Raw genomic sequence first — 16112 nt, forward strand, 5'->3', positions numbered from 1 at the left:
TTCTCTTAGATTAGATTAGGAGTAGATTAGAATAGATAACTCTTTAATCTTTCCACAAATTACACATTAATCTCTCCTTAATTATTGTTCAAGTTTATTATTGGCTAATTGAAGATTATTGGGTTATTATTGGGAGATTGACAACCTTCCATCAATCATCAAGTTCTTCTATTATTCTTTGCTTTATTATTTGGATCATCTTAAGTTGGTATAATTCCTTTACTCTTTAATCTTTATTGTTAATTTCTTCATTCTATTATCATGTTTATACTTGTTGTGATGATTGACACCCTTATTAACATGTTAAACTTGATAATGAGTGAGTAGTTTCTTTAGCTAGGATTAATGGGTAATTAGGGGAAACCAACATGGGATTGATTCATGCTTAATCTAATATATTTTCATAATCAAATTGCTTGCTTGTTGTGATGTCAACTTTATGCACATGTTATGTTTGATGAAATGCTAAGCCTATGAATCCTTGCATTTTTACCATCTCTTATCTACTCAACTTGACTCGTAAGATATAAACCAACTCGAGTCTTGTTAGACCATGCATAGAAGTTGATTAGGAGGAAAGTAAGTCTACTTGTAGGTGTTTTACAATCTAATCGATTCGGCTCCGGGACTCAACTCTTCCTAAGAACCGTAAGATATAACCCAACTCGGTTCCTCCACAACATTAATTGCTTGCAACCTTGTAAACATGTTTGTATGATCAACACCTTGAATCCCCTATGACCCCATGATATCCTAGCACTTTTAATCATTTGTTTACATCCTTCTTTTATTGCTTGTTTCACTTTATTGTTTTCATTAGTCTAGAACACAACTACAAACCCAAATCAATTGTGACACTAGCATAAATTGAGATAGATAGACTTAAAACCCAAAGCACACCGTCCCATGGATCGACCTCGACTTACCGCTAACTAGTTGTATGTTGAGTATTATAAATGTGTTTGATTGGATGTGACCCGACGACATCGCTCCACATCAGAGAGGAAACCCATCTTACCATTTATAGGTAGTAATGGTTCCCAGGAAACAAGGCGTTTCTCTACAATCCCAGCTGAATGACAGTTGAGAGGGAGTTGCAGAGATTTACTCGAGCCACCCAAAATTAAAGGCCCAATTAAATTGGTGACAGAGGAATGATGAAGGAATGTAAAACGATTTGAGGATGATTCCCAGAAAAAGCAAGGAGCTAGAAGATTTTCTCCCAAAAAAAACCAATTAAATGCCCCCTTTTGCAATCATTAATCAGATATTCCACAAGAAAACCCTAGAAAAAAAAATAGCAAGAGGAATGATTTATGGTAGGATAGACTTTTCAGAAAAAGTTTGGATTTTACCCAATGATTGGAAGAGGACGAAGGAAGATAGTAAAAAAGCTCCCCTTTTTCTTGGGAGAAATGCTCTTAATTTTTAGAGAGAGAAATTCCTTTAGTCTAACTTAATAGTTAAAACGCCTTGAATTGTTTTATGCTCAATTTTCCTATATTTTCTAATGTGGTTATGAAGTTAAAGTAAACTAGGATTCTTAGATGTATAACTTCGTAACTTATTAAGATAATAAGATGTTAATCACTTTGAAATAATCATATGTATTTGCTAAGTCCCGCGAATAAGTTTACTATATCCCGCGCTCTTTGCTCCTAATATTCCATAAATGCCTTCCATCTTATATTGGGTTTTTCTACATGGTAACCCTATATTTTTTCAAATTCTACGTGATAACCCTACTTTTCAGAGAACACACATGGTAACCCTCAACTCTGTTAATACGCAATGTCGTGACCCTTAACTTTTTTTCCGTCAGTTTTGTCCGTTAAGTATGTGACGTGGCCAATTGAATTTTGAGATTTTCTACAACGTAACCTTATATTTTTAAAAATTCTATAAGTTAACCCTATTTTTTCTACATATCACATGTGCATAAAAATATAATCCCTTAATCAATCTTTTTGTCACAATTTTACTCGATTACTCCCAATTTGTCAGGTCCACCCTCATTACCCTTTAATTAACCGAGTTTTAAAAGAAAAATCCAATAAGAACTTTGTTCGATATCAAAAAATTTCCAATAAGATATTCTAAATACCAAGTTAAAGTACTCTATTATGAGCATTATAATAATCAATCCCAAATTTGATTCATAGGGTTAATCTAATTAATAAACTTTTGTTTTCAAAACCTCATGAAATACGACAAAATTGAAAATGTTGTAAACACAATAATAACTTACTTCAATTATTCGACAAATTGACACAATAAAATTAGGTAAAATTAAGGAGTGATACTCATTTGTAAACATTGGACTTAATAATGGATTTCTTTGTTAATTATTGAACCCGGTTTTTGGAAATTTATGGTAATGATTAAAGAGATGATGATATTAAGAGTTGACGTTTTTTGGAGTAATCGAGTGAAAAATGTACTAAGAATGATAAATTTATGAACTAAGGGAGTATTTTTAAGAGTGTTTCTCTTGTAAAAAAAAATAAATAAGGTTATTTTGTAGGATTTAAAAAAACAGAGGGTTACCTTGTAGAAAAATCTCAAAATTTAATTGGCCACGTCACATACATAACGGGCAAAATTGACTGTGACACCCTCATTCATTGCGGAAAAATAAACACGTAATTCTAGAATAAAATTGCATGGATATGTTTGTAATAGGTTCATTTGGGTAAAAACCTGTAATTTTTAAAACCTGAACCTGTTATAAAAGTATCCAAATGGGAAGGTGTCAAACATGCAATGTCTAAAATAAATCTCATAATAAAACATCGCTAAAGTCGCGAAACAAAGTTATACAACCCAAATATGATAAAGTGAGACATATGTCCCTAAAAGGTATATAACATAAAAAGTGTTTAAGGGTCATAATAAAATAAAGCCAATCTAGGTCCCAAGGTTACTTTGCTCGCTAGCTCGTCCATGTACCCCATATATGCATCACCTACACACAATCGCATTTTATACAAATACGAAAGCCACAGTCAGTGGGGAGTAACTCCGAGTTCTCTCAGCCACGAAATGTCATAATTAATATAACATGTAAACATAAGAATATGAATATAAATAACACATAGCCTTAGCATATTGATGCTAGACAATCGTACTCATCATGTGAACAACAATATAACAACACATAGTCCTAGCATGTGAATACTAGACCGACTCATACTACACTATCATGTGAATCACATAACATCCAGGAATCCAAACTCTATCAACCATAGCCGGCTTGCATCTCACCTTCTATGATTCATAGAATCATCAACAAGAAAGGACAATATATCTAGAGACAGGCATAAGTTCCTAGTACAGTCAATAGTCACTCTGTAACTCGAGTCTATACCACGAGGTAAGGTAAACACCCTAGTCCTAAACCTGTGCAGACCTAGCGACATGCGGAAAGTACCGCATCCAAGACCCGTGATCACACACATGAGTACCCCTAAGGAGTCCACCAAAGGGTTGGCTAGTACTTAAGCTGACCACATACTTCTAAGAGTACGTCAGGAGGTCATGCCCTAACTTGGATATAAGCCCACCAAGCTAAGACACAAAGGCTATTAAGCTGTGAAGATACACTCGTCAAAGACTATAAGGGCCTATCTATGACGAAGGCCGAAATACTCACCTAGGACCTAGTCCCAGCTTGAATACTTTAGCCCACACCACACAAGACAAGTAGGACACCCAATTAACCATAAGAGGGGCAAAGAGTCCAAACTTGCACACACACAAATGATCATACACACCCTAGCATATGAAAGACTACGCAAGAGCATATTCAGCTGACAATCCAACAATATCTCCAATATCAATAATAATCCAAATTCCAGCTAACCAACAAGCCATAATCCATGAGAACAAGCTAAAATGGGAGAGAGGCAACAAGACTCAAGCATAAGGCATCCAAAGCATCCAACAACCAACATGTGAAATGATAATTACAAATATCAAAACATAACATAAAACATCCAATAACAACCAATCTCACCTCAAAGACAAACCCTCGACCCGAGTCCCGCGACGGGTCATCGGTCAAATCGAGGCTGACCGGTTTAAACCTAGTTTGACCAAACTCGTTCGGTCAATCTGCCCACTCGAGTCTTGGCCTACTTTGGCCCAAATCACAAAATTCATCACAATATCATTCTCATACCATTTCCAATTTCTATCATGTGAAAAACTATTAACATAAGGAAATATATTCCAACTTACAAAATAACTAATTCCACAAAATTCTCGCATAATAAAATAGCATAAATAACCGTCTCACACAAGGGTAAACTTTTCTATAAATTTTTAATCGATAAAACGATGCCATTTACTCATACGGACTCCAAATTGAGTGATTCAAGTGGCTAAACCACCTAATTTTTCGATGCCGTTCAATCTGTCATATTTTTGGAAACATTGAAAACCGTCTCGGTCCGGTACTGATGCGTTCCAGCCAAAACACGGACTTGTCACAACACATAATTCTTCATCCAAATTTGTTCCAAACAATAATATACAAATGGGTAATATAAATTAAACATAAGCATACTCATCTTACTCCATTCATTCATTTATCAACAAGATCGTCTCAAACAACAACAAACAACAAGAAACAACAAATACAACTACTAATGTCACATTAATTCGTCGAGTAACTCGGAATAGTTACCTTAAGCTAGCAAAGAGACAAGTAATAACTTGAGAAAGCTTCTAAAACCCAAAATTACTCTTCATCTTCAACAACATATGAGTCACCTAACTCATCTTCAAATTCTTCACCTATAAGAACAACAAAAACACAATTATTAAGCTTTAAATTCGAAGCCCTAAAAGATAAGTCTTAAAACAAAATTGGGGGAAATGAAAATAAATCTTACTAGTAGATGAGGATTGAAGAGAGGATTCCAAACATATAATTTTTATGAGATTTGGTGGAAAATGAAGGATTTATGAAGGATTTAGGGATTGTAAGGAGGTTATTTTGATAGATTTTTGGTGTTTGATGAAAGGAAGAGAGAGAGTGAATTATAGAGGAAATGAAAGATGAAGAGGAGACCCATGGAGGATGGAGGTTGCATGGTTTGGGGTAGGGTGTTTGGGTGAGTTTCAATTGTTTACGTTTTGGTTCGTTTGGACGGAAATTAGAAATATTCGTCGAACGCGATTTCCGAGAAAATTAAAGTTCTTAAACACGATTTTACTAAAAGATTAAGTACTCATATGCCCAATATCCAAACTCGTTTACCCAACGGCTGTAAGAAATGGGAAAATCCCAATTTTACGACTTTTATCCGAAATCTATTTTATCAAGGGAAAAGGTTTAAATATAGTTTAAATCACTTTTAAACATTTCTAAACTATCAAAAATAATTACATTTCTTCAAAATAAAATAAGATTATATTTTATCAAATAAATTTATAAAAGTAATATTTTAATCTATTTTAATTTTATATTAAAAATATCGATTGCTTGTTGAACCCCGTGAATTGGGTGAAAGTAGGATACTCCAAATTCGGGGGTCAAAGAGTTTTATAAAACGTTCTTGGTGGAAAAAAATGTGAATGAAAGATCCCACTGAATTGAATTGGGTCCATGAATCTGAGAAATAGTGAGAATTTTTAATCTCTCTCAATTCGAAAATCCAGAATTTGAATTGATGTCCTTTCATTGATTTTTCAATTGGAATTTGGTTATTCACCATATACGAGGATCCCCGCTAAGCATCCATGGCTGAATGGTTAAAGCGCCCAACTCATAATTGGCGAATTCGTAGGTTCAATTCCTACTGGATGCACGCCAATGGGACCCTCCAATAAGTCTGGCTCTGTATCAATGGAATCTCATCATCCATACATAAGGAATTGGTGTGGTATATTCATATCATAACATATAAACAGTAAAAACTAGCATTCTTATTGAGACTCGAACTCATAGGGAAGAAATTTTATTTATGGATGGAATCAAATAGGCAGTATTTACGGACAAAAGTATTCGGTTATTGGGGAAAAAGCAATATACTTCTAATGTCGAATTCGAATCAACTAGGACGGAAATAAAGTATTGGGTCGAACTCTTCTTTGGTGTCAAGGTAATAGTTATGAATAGTCATCGACTCCTCCGAAAGGGTAGAAGAATGGGACCTATTATGGAACATACAATGCATTACAGACGTATGATCATTACGCTTCAATCGGGTTATTCTATTCCACCTCTTAGAAAGAAAATAACTTCAATAAAAATACTTAATAACATGGCGATACATTTATACAAAACTTCTACCCCGAGCACACGCAATGGAGCCGTAGACAATCAAGTGAAATCCAATCCACGAAATAATTTGATCTATGGACAGCGTCGTTGTGGTAAAGGCCGTAATGCCAGAGGAATCATTACCGCAAGGCATAGGGGGGGGAGGTCATAAGCGTCTATACCGTAAAATAGATTTTCGACGGAATGAAAAAGACATATATGGTAGAATCGTAACCATAGAATATGACCCTAATCGAAATGCATACATTTGTCTCATACACTATGGGGATGGTGAAAAAAGATATATTTTACATCCCAGAGGGGCTATAATTGGAGATACCATTGTTTCTGGTACAGAAGTTCCTATAAAAATGGGAAATGTCCTACCTTTGACCGATATGCCCTTAGGCACGGCCATACATAACATAGAAATCACACTTGGAAAGGGTGGACAATTAGCTAGAGCAGCGGGTGCTGTAGCGAAACTGATTGCAAAAGAGGGGAAATCGGCCACATTAAAATTACCTTCTGGGGAGGTCCGTTTGATATCCAAAAACTGCTCAGCAACAGTCGGACAAGTGGGGAATGTTGGAGTGAACCAGAAAAGTTTGGGTAGAGCCGGATCTAAGCGTTGGCTAGGTAAGCGTCCTGTAGTAAGAGGAGTCGTTATGAACCCTGTAGACCATCCCCATGGGGGTGGTGAAGGGAGGGCTCCAATTGGTAGAAAAAACCCCACAACCCCTTGGGGTTATCCTGCACTTGGAAAAAGAAGTAGAAAAAGAAATAAATATAGTGATAATTTTATTATTCGTCGACGTAGTAAATAGAATTAGTCTCTTCGTCTTTACATAAAAAAATTTTTAGGAGTAATTAACTGTGACACGGTCACTAAAAAAAAATCCTTTTGTAGCCAATCATTTATTACGAAAAATTGATAAGCTTAACACAAAAGCGGAAAAAGAAATAATAGTAACTTGGTCTCGGGCATCTACCATTATACCCACCATGATTGGACATACAATCGCTATCCATAATGGTAGGGAACACTTACCTATTTACATAACGGATCGTATGGTAGGTCATAAATTAGGAGAATTCGCACCAACTCTAAATTTTAGGGGACATGCAAAAAACGATAATAAATCGCGCCGTTAATTTTATTAATTATTAATAAACGAATTTTTAATAAAAATAAAATAATATAATAAATGCTTATCATTTTTTAATCGGAGGTAAACTTTATGAAAAGAAAAAAGAGAAAAGATGATGTATATGCTTTAGGCCAATATATATCTATGTCGGCTCACAAAGCAAGAAGAGTAATTGACCAGATCCGCGGGCGTTCCTACGAAGAAACACTTATGATATTAGAACTCATGCCCTATCGTGCATGTTATCCCATTTTTAAATTGATTTATTCTGCAGCATCAAATGCTAGTCACAATAAAGGTTTCAACAAAGCCGATTTAGTCATTTTTAAAGCCGAAGTTAACAAAGGAACTACCATGAAAAAATTAAAACCTCAAGCTCGAGGACGTAGTTATCTGATAAAAAGACCAACTTGTCACATAACTATTGTATTAAAAGATATAACCTACTATGGAGACATAGAAGAATGTATACGAAGTTTATCTAAAACTAATCAACACAAAGTCTTGCTCAATCCAGCATTTGTCGAATACCTGGATTTTTTTTAAAGTAAGTATGATGGGGTAATATGGGACAAAAAATAAATCCACTTGGTTTCCGACTTGGTACAACCCAAAGTCATTATTCCCTTTGGTTTGCACAACCAAAAAACTATTCTGAAGGTCTACAAGAAGATCAAAAAATACGGGATTATATAAAAAATTTTGTACAAAAAAATACAAGAGCATCGTCGGGTGTCGAAGGAATTGCACGCATAGAAATTCAAAAAAGAATCGATCTTATACAGGTAATAATCTATATGGGATTCCCAAAGTTATTAATAGAAAATAGACCACGAGGAATCGAAGACCTAAAAATAAATTTACAAAAAGAATTAAATTGTGTGAGCCGAAAACTCAACATTGCTATTTCACGAATTGCAAAACCTTATGGGCACCCTAATATTCTTGCTGAATTTATAGCTGGCCAATTAAAGAATAGGGTATCATTTAGAAAAGCCATGAAAAAGGCTATCGAATTAACCGAACAAGCGGATACAAAAGGAATTCAAATACAAATAGCAGGCCGGATCGATGGAAAAGAAATTGCACGTATTGAATGGATAAGAGAGGGAAGAGTTCCCCTACAAACCATTCGCGCGAAAATTGATTATTGTGCCTATACCGTTCGAACTATTTATGGGGTATTAGGTATCAAAATTTGGATATTTATAGACGCAAAATAATAATAGGACTTTACTTGTCTTTCTTTTTCGGTTTAAGATTTAAGAATGGAACACAAAATAACAACTTTTTCCCTTTTTTACATCAAACTAGTTCTAATTTAAAATTTCACAAGGTTAAATAAAAATTTAATTCATCTTTTTTTGATCAAATTGCTATGCTTAGTGTGTGACTCGTTGGTTTTTACTATAATTAAGCCTAAATAAGCTAAGAACCCGTAATATGAAGTATGAACTAATAATGAATACTGAATTAACTATAAAAATTAATAACCAACTCATCGCATCACATTATCTGGATCCAAATAAACGGTCAAGATATGCTTTTTTAATCCTATCGTTGCAGCAACTGAATTTTTTTAGCATAAAAAAATCTGATGAATTTTAAGAAAAAAAGGATACGGATAAATGGAAAGGTGAGAGAAAGAAAAAAAAGGAATATAAAAGATATATAATTCTGATATAATATGTTATGTAAGGTCTTTGAAACATCTCATAAACGACAATAATGTAATAAAGCATTAATATTCTATGAGATGAATCTTTTCATAGAAAAATAATAAAAATCATATGAGCTTCAAGCCAAAAAAGACTAAGAGGGTTGGCTTAAGAACTACTTTCAGTAAGAGCTCCGTTGTCGAATTCAGTCCTAAGCATTAATCAAGAAGCGGTGGGAACGACGGAACCCATGAATACATAAGATTAAATTTAAAATGAATCCTGATTATTCAGTGGGAAGGATGGCGGAACGAACCATAAATCAATTCATATTTTCTGAAAAATTATAAACTAACTCTACAATTGAAAAAGAGACTGAAAGAGTAAATATTCGCCCGCGAAAATATATTTTAGATCATATATATATAAAATATTTACTAAAATTAATCCCTAAAAATCGCTTGATTCAGTGGATTATTCCGTGTATATCTTAATTATATCTCTTCTTAATTTAAAATTTTTACTTCGCGAGGAGCCGGATGAGAAGAAAATCTCATGTCCAGTTCTGTAGTAGAGATGGAATTACTAAAATAACCATCAACTATAACCCAAAAAGAACCAGATTCCGCAAACAACATCGAGGAAGACTGAAGGGGATATCTTATCGCGGAAATAAAATTTGTTTTGGAAGATATGCTCTTCAGGCACTCGAACCCTCTTGGATCACATCCAGACAAATAGAAGCAGGGAGGCGAGCAATGACACGAAATGCGCGCCGTGGGGGAAAAATATGGGTACGGATTTTTCCAGACAAACCGGTTACACTAAGGCCTGCGGAAACCCGTATGGGTTCGGGGAAAGGATCTCCCGAATATTGGGTAGCTGTTGTCAAACCAGGTCGAATACTTTATGAAATAAGCGGGGTAGCAGAAAATATAGCCCGAAGGGCTATCTCAATAGCGGCATCTAAAATGCCTATACGAACTCAATTTATTATTTCAGGATAGGAATGTAGAACCAAAGGAAATCGATCTTATTTTTGACAAACAATATTTCTTTTTAGTCCTTTGCAGTTATTTTTGCATTGAAAGAACAGATAAAAAAATATGATTCAACCTCAGACCTATTTGACTGTAGCAGACAACAGTGGAGCTAAAAAATTGATGTGTATTCGAATCATAGGAGCTAGCAATCGTCGATATGCTCGTATTGGCGATGTTATTGTTGCTGTGATCAAAGAAGCAATACCCAATTCGCCCTTAGAAAGATCAGAAGTAATAAGAGCTGTAATTGTACGTACCTGTAAAGAACTCAAACGAGACAACGGTATGATAATAAGATATGATGACAACGCTGCAGTTATCATTGATCAAGAAGGAAATCCAAAAGGAACTCGAGTTTTTGGCGCAATTGCCCGCGAATTGAGACAAAACTTTACTAAAATAGTTTCATTAGCTCCTGAGGTATTATAAGACCAAGAAACATAATATTTGAATGAGATAGTAGACTATCTATCACGTATATATCTTTCGTTTAAAAATTTTTCATTTTGTAATTCATAACAGAAAATAAAAGAAAAAAGTAATAAAAAACATGTTGATTATATAAAAATTTGGAGACACCGCGGATTTTAGTTCATTATGGGTAGAGACACTATTGCTGATATAATAACCTCGATACGAAATGCTGACATGAATAGAAAAGGAACAGTTCGAATAGCATCGACTAACATCACCGAAAACATTGTAAAAATACTTTTACGAGAAGGCTTTATTGAAAACGTGAGAAAACATCAAGAAGGAAACAAATACTTTTTGGTTTTAACTCTGCGACATAGAAGAAATAGGAAAGGCCCATATCGAAATACTTTATATTTAAAAAGAGTCAGTCGACCTGGTCTACGAATCTATTCTAACTCTCAAGGAATTCCTAGAATTTTAGGCGGAATAGGAATTGTAATTCTTTCTACCTCTCACGGTATAATGACAGATCGGGAGGCTCGACGAGAAGGAGTTGGGGGAGAAATTTTATGTTATATATGGTAATCCCTCTAATATCTAAATTAAATCAAAAATGGACTATAATTGTGAACAAAAAAGACAAAAGCCAGGTTATCTAATATCTCTGCTCTATTAGTTGATACGTTAAGAAAGTTTTGCCTGGAATGAAAGAACAAAATCACTCACTAACGGTATGTTCTGCATTCGTTTAGATAATGAAGATCGGATTATAATTATAAATTATATTTATTTCATTTCATAAATCATAAAGGATACGACGTAATTCTATATGGAAAAACCTATCCCTTGGTAGGGTTAAAATTGAAATAAGCCTTTATGATTGAACCAGAGGTCATAGATAAATTTTAAAAACTCTGCACTAAGGATTCACACGATTAAGTGGTTTTTCAACATCAACACTCCTTCTCTCGAGCGTACAATTCAAGATTTCAAATATCAAGAAACTTATTTTCTTCCACGAACTAGATTCAAAATTAAAAGTAAGGAATGACAAATATGAAAATAAGGGCTTCTGTTCGTAAAATTTGTGAAAAGTGTCGTCTGATCCGCAGACGGGGACGAATTATAGTAATTTGTTCTAACCCAAAACATAAACGACAGGGATAATACTTTAATTTTAATTAAAGTATTAAAAGGTGCTGTCTTGAGTAATATAATGTAAAAAAATAACGAATTTGTTTTGACACGAAATGGATATATCCATATATCTCTGACGCATATTTATGAAATGATAAAATATGGGAAAACCTATACCAAAAATTAGTTCACGTAGAAATGGACGTATTAGTTCACGTAAAAGTGCACGTAAAATACCAAAAGGCATTATCCATGTTCAAGCAAGTTTGATTGAAGGACTCCTTCCTTCAATCAATCACTCACTCACACTTAGAGAATAGGAAAGATTTCGAGACGGGTTTTTGGAAATAATCTTTCAAACTTATTTCTTACTCGTTTCTCTATCTTTTCTCGATCCTCTATAGATGGCAATGAAAGGATTGAAGATATAGGAGATATCTTTATTTGTGGGCAAGGTAAGGGAAGTCGATGTGATCTTGGAGCTCAAGAAACGAGCTCCAAAGAGTCACGAAACACAAAGTAGGAAAAGGGGCTGAGGTTGGCTCGTTGGGGCTTAGTTCACGGGTCATATATATATAGGCTAGCTAGGCTGGGTTAGGGCGGGTTAGGTTGGGGTACGGCTAGGGCATGGTCAGGATGTGATTTGGGTCATGGTGGTTGGAGTTTGACGTGGGTTTGGTGCTCCAAATAGCTGCTGAAAAACAGAGTATACACGGGTGTTGCGGGCTATTTTGGGCTTCGGAAAGGACGAGTTAAAGGAGGTGTTTGGGCAGGCTATGGAGAGGTTCGAACACGGGATCGTAGAGGAAGGTAATGGGCTCGAAAGTGCCTTAAGACTCGTGCCAAACATGGCCCAAAACTCGCATCAAAATCGCTTAACAAATCGTTTCAAAAACGGGTTTAAAAGCCACTTTAAAAACCCGATACTTCAAATTAAATAAAACGATAAATAAAAACCGTCACAAATTTTTTTTTTTCCCAATCAAAATAAAAAACTTTCGAATTAAAATTCAAATTCAAACTTTCAAAACAATTTATAACGATAAATCGTAAATAAAAGCTTGAAACTTGAATTAAATTCAAATCGAATGAAATAAATTTCATTTATTTCAAAAATCATTAAAATGTAAATAAATGAAATAAAAACTTATATTTCATAAATTATCGAAACCAAAATGCAAAGAAACAAATAACTATTTATTTCAAAACATTCAAAATGTCAATTTAAATAACTATTTAAATTAACTATGTTGTAACGGAGGCGTCCCGTTACCAAATAGTTAGTTGATTAGGGCGATAAGAACAAAATAATAGCGAATGCAAATAAAGTGACACACATATATACGTGGTTCACCAGTAAAATAACTGGCTACGTCCACCCTGAAGGAGAGCAAATTTACTATTGTGGAGATAATAGTACAAAAGTAGACCGGTATACAAGCGCTCAATATGAGCCAAAAGTATACCCTATTCTACCAACAAAATAGTAATCTCAAAGGAACAAAAGAGACTACCCCAAACGAGATGAAGGACAACCGATCTTGAGGTCAGTAAGATCCAAACAGACTCCTTCGATCTCTAAATTCATACGAACGCCAATCTACTTGAGCCCGGAACAAACTGAAGCTTCCTCTCCGTAGGGAACCTCACAAATCGACTCTCACAAGATTGTGCTCACAAATACTATCTCCACTCCTTAATTAACCTAAACTAATACAAGAGTCTTTATATATAAATTTATTCCACCCGAAATAAGAGATCTAAACTAATTAGGAAACAAAGACTATTAGGAAATTAATAACTAATTTCCTAATCCAAATTACGTACAAACACACGTATTACGAAAAGCTAAGACACCAATGCAAAGTTACTTAATAACTAAAATAAAATTTGGTACGTAGCAATTAATGCACACGCTCCATGTACACCAACATGCATGCTACGAAATTATCCTTAGCATCAGATATGTACGCAACTTGCATTTTTTTTTACAACAATAAACTAATTATATTAGAAAATATCATAGGTAGTACATTAAATTATCCAGTAGCCAAACTAACAGACCAGTAAGGGTGAATTACAAAAAGGTGGCGAATTTCAGAAACTGAATTGCGCACACCTATTGGTACTGGCTGTAATTTTGCCATAACAGAAGATAATTTTCGACAGGAAATGACAAAAGAAACATAAATATAGCACGCTGAGTGGGCACGTCGCATTGCATAAAGTGGAGCTCGTGCAGAGACTAGTAAAACGGACTCAGCGCGAAAATAGGTCGTAACAGAGTCGCCAGTGAAAGAGTCTGAAATGGAGACTTGACAAGGGGTCTTCAAGCTAAATTTTCCAGCCAAAACGTAAAAATATAGTGTTTCAGATGGGATGTGCGGTTGGGGGGCAGTCTTCATCGGAGCCTGAACTAGTTGAACGGAATCCAATAAGTTACGCCAGGTTTCTGTGAACTGTTGGTGTGAAGAAAAAAGGTAGTTTGCAAGCTTGCATATTCGCGAAGGCACCACAGAGCAGTGGTTAAAAATTACGGAGTTTCGAGTGGTCCAGATTGCTTGTAGGACACAACCAAAGTAAAGGAGAGAATTGAACGAACCTGATGCATGATGATATAAATAGGTGACCATATCAGCAAGCCAACTAGTAAAGGCTATTCCAACATTTGCCTGTGTGTTAATACCAAGAGCAGAAGATTTCCATACATGCTGGGCAATGGAACAAGATCGGAATAAATGCTCTGTAGTTTCATCAGATGAACCACACAACTGACATAATAGGTCAACGGGCACCCGACGTTCCGCAAGAGAAGTATTTGTTGGCATAATATCATGTGCCAGGCGCCAAAACAGTAATGGAAATTTTGGTGAACCTGGTATCTTCCATGTATAAGACCATGGAAAATTAGGCAACAAGGTGGAAGAAGATGCAAAGGTGTTATTCCAAAGGAGCGAATAACCCGTCTTTACAGAATAGGCGCCATCTTCTGTATATTTCCAATAGAGGTAGTCGTCTATATCTGTGGCTGGAGGTTCCATCTGAATGATTAACTTTGCAGTCAAAGAGTCCAAAAAACGTAAAATTGCAACCGAGTTCCAGTCACCAGAAGGCAGCAACAAGTCAGCTAAGGAAGAAGGGAAGTCCGTCACGTTACTTGGTCGTCTAATAGGAATAGTACCCTGTACCCAACGATCATCCAGTAGACATATGCTTCTACCATGTCCAATTTTCCAGCAAATTCCCGAGGAAATTGAGTCCACTGCACGACAAATACCAGACCAAAGGAAAGACGGTTGCGATACACGCAACTTGCATTTGATACGACATATTTTCTCCTTTTTCTTCTTGTCTCTTATTCCGTTTTCGACACAAATTCAAGGCACAAATTCCTAATAATCTCCACCTTGACTTGAATTATCCAAAAACGAACTAAACCCAAATCAGCTTCAATTGAGTCAATCCTCAAGTCACTACCTGTCTCAGTAGTCTCTACTTTGACTTGAACCCAACCCACAAAACGGACAAACAAACCAAGTGTGGAACAAATGTGACCAATATACGAAGTACCCAGGGGCGGACGCAGGATTTTCCTTTAAGGGGTGCACATTTTTTTTTTTCCGTCGCGGAAAATATCTTTTAAAAATATGGTTGCGATAAACTCGGAAAAATCGATTATCAAACAATGGAATTTCACGGTGGTTTTTTAACATCCTTGATGAAAATTAGTAAATTTTGAATGAATTTTCGAAAAATAAAACATAATTAAAGTAATTATACAAACTCAAATGAAAAGAAATTACTCCCTCCGTACCACACCAAAGGTAACGTAGGGTAAAATGGAGTATTTAAGAAAAAAGTGGAAAAAGTAAGGGTAAAGAGGAAAAAAAATAGGTGGGGTATGTAATTGTGGGTTTAATTGTGGGTTGGTAGGTGGGGTATGTAATGACATTTTGTGTAAATGTGAAATGGGTGTAAGGATAATTTGGTAATGTTGTGGGCCAAATAAGGAATGTTAACTTTGGTGTGATACATCCGTTTATAGTAAGTATTACCTTTGGTGTGGTACGGAGGGAGTATAATTTAAATGTAATAGAAATAACTTTAAATTTCTGGTTTATCAATTTTAAAATTCCTCTTACAAACAAGAATGAGAGTGGTAAAAGTGGTACTGCCTTGAAAATGTTGTTAAGAAAGTGGTGGTTCGATTCCCACCACAGCATAAACATTTAACTTTAAACCTCTTCCTCTTTGATAATGTATCAAAAAATTACTGGCAAGGGGAGTCGAACACAGACAAACACAGTATTGTGCCATTTTACCTTGTTGATATTAAAGCCTATGTTAAATACTTATTATTGATTTTTCGGATCTCATGGTGGGCACGTGCCCACCCGGCCCCCTAGATCCGCCCGGAAGTACCCAATGTAGCAAGTCA

At 35.3% G+C, this 16112-nt stretch overlaps 1 non-coding gene across 1 annotated transcript; it reads left to right on the plus strand.

Annotated features, from left to right (window-relative positions):
* The first annotated feature begins 5739 nt into the window (after positions 1-5739).
* TRNAM-CAU (transfer RNA methionine (anticodon CAU)) lies at positions 5740-5813 on the plus strand. The gene has a single exon. It is a non-coding gene; the product is annotated as a tRNA-Met (tRNA).
* Positions 5814-16112: the final 10299 nt, after the last annotated feature.

Source organism: Silene latifolia, chromosome 9 (assembly GCF_048544455.1).
Source record: "Silene latifolia isolate original U9 population chromosome 9, ASM4854445v1, whole genome shotgun sequence".
Lineage (NCBI taxonomy): Eukaryota > Viridiplantae > Streptophyta > Magnoliopsida > Caryophyllales > Caryophyllaceae > Silene > Silene latifolia.